This window comes from Stegodyphus dumicola, chromosome 9, assembly GCF_044657685.1.
Source record: "Stegodyphus dumicola isolate Sdum_Otavi_A_Nest chromosome 9, ASM4465768v1".
Taxonomy (NCBI): domain Eukaryota; kingdom Metazoa; phylum Arthropoda; class Arachnida; order Araneae; family Eresidae; genus Stegodyphus; species Stegodyphus dumicola.
Window position 1 is genome coordinate 177,874,286 of NC_140776.1, and position 910 is coordinate 177,875,195.

The 910-nt window shown below is 41.3% G+C and overlaps 1 non-coding gene across 1 annotated transcript; it reads right to left on the bottom strand.

Moving 5' to 3' along the window:
* Window positions 1-574: 574 nt before the first annotated feature.
* TRNAT-AGU (transfer RNA threonine (anticodon AGU)) lies at window positions 575-646 on the bottom strand. Its single transcript has one exon. It is a non-coding gene; the product is annotated as a tRNA-Thr (tRNA).
* Window positions 647-910: the final 264 nt, after the last annotated feature.

The window sequence follows — 910 nt, forward strand, 5'->3', positions numbered from 1 at the left end:
GAGTCTCTTAGAGCAGGGTTTCTTAAACTTTTCCAGTCACGACCCCTTTTTATCACTGAGAATTTTTTCGCGACCCCCAGGACCCCATAACATTTACAAGAATTTTGTGGGACCCCATAAGTATCCCGCAAATCCGACACACGCGTGAGTGAAACTAACAATTTTTTTACTTGTACTGTAATATACTGTTGCAGTTTTAGGTCATTAACTTTCATTTCTAATTTTAAGATATAGAACAATGTGAAAATTTTAAATAAGTAACAGAGGAAATAACAGCGTCACTTGCAAAGGAAGGAAAATGAACGTTTATATTATAAAAAGAATGCGTCGAAACGCTTTCGTTTTTTTTCTTTGCCTGTATTGTGTTTATCAGTTTTCAGATACATTGTGTAAAAATATTTGGTAGTTGTAAAATTATTATAATAAATAAAAGAAATATCAAAATTGCTAAAATTTTTGGCTATCTCCTGCTGCAAGTTCCGCGACTCCCTTGGGGTCGCGACCCACAATTTAAGAAACCCTTGTAGAGACATTAGGATTTTTTTGGAGGCCGGAGAGCTGAAAAATTAACAACCGCCTTCGCCGGGAATCGAACCACGGACCTCTGGAATACTGGCCCAGCGTGCTACCGTTACACCACGAAGGCACGCAAGGGAATTGGGAGAAATACCTTATATACTCCCCTTCTTAAAGGGCGACTGGGGTTTTAAGGGACCTAGTCGCCAAATCCTGGGTGCGGAGAATCATCATCCACAACCCTTTTAGTTTGCCACTTGTAGAGTCATTAGGATTTTTTGGAAGCAGAAAAGATGAAAAATATGCAGCCGCCTTCGGGAATCGAACCACGGACCTCTGGAATACCGGCCCAGCGTGCTACCGGTACAGCACGAAGGACGCTAGGAAAGTGGGA